At 37.0% G+C, this 403-nt stretch overlaps 1 protein-coding gene across 1 annotated transcript in view; it reads left to right on the top strand.

Moving 5' to 3' along the window:
• The window catches only part of LOC119589144 (anaphase-promoting complex subunit 5-like), a 13,443-nt gene that overhangs the window by 6,621 nt on the left and 6,419 nt on the right, over positions 1-403 (top strand). The window lies entirely within an intron of this gene.

Here is a 403-nt window from a genome sequence, read left to right as displayed (position 1 = left end):
CTATATTGAAACTTCCAACCATTGTAACAAGTGCTGAGATTGCATTTTAGCTTTACAAGTACGCAAAACATTGTGTTCAGTTCTCAAAAGCTTAAACTTCAATATAATTCCAAGGTTATAATGGGGCTTACAGTCTGTTTTGGTGACCCACGGGTCCCCAGCACCAGCCACTCGCTGCTATATTTGCCACCTGGAAAGTAGAGTGAATGGCACTCTGAAGGACCTATTGCTAGTGGGTTAAACTTAATGACAGTACATTCCTAATTGCAAGAAAAATTTAACTTATTTGTATGAATGCAAAGATTTTATGAAAGAGGTTTTTAAATCGAAAGATGTGAAATGTGCCTTTGGTTTCATATATTCTCTTTACAGTGAACTCAATCTTGGGAAGAGTATTTTCCCA

Source organism: Penaeus monodon, chromosome 25, assembly GCF_015228065.2.
Source record: "Penaeus monodon isolate SGIC_2016 chromosome 25, NSTDA_Pmon_1, whole genome shotgun sequence".
Taxonomy (NCBI): Eukaryota; Metazoa; Arthropoda; class Malacostraca; order Decapoda; family Penaeidae; genus Penaeus; species Penaeus monodon.
Note: the sequence above shows the minus strand (reverse complement) of the source record. Positions and strands in the feature narration are given on the sequence as shown.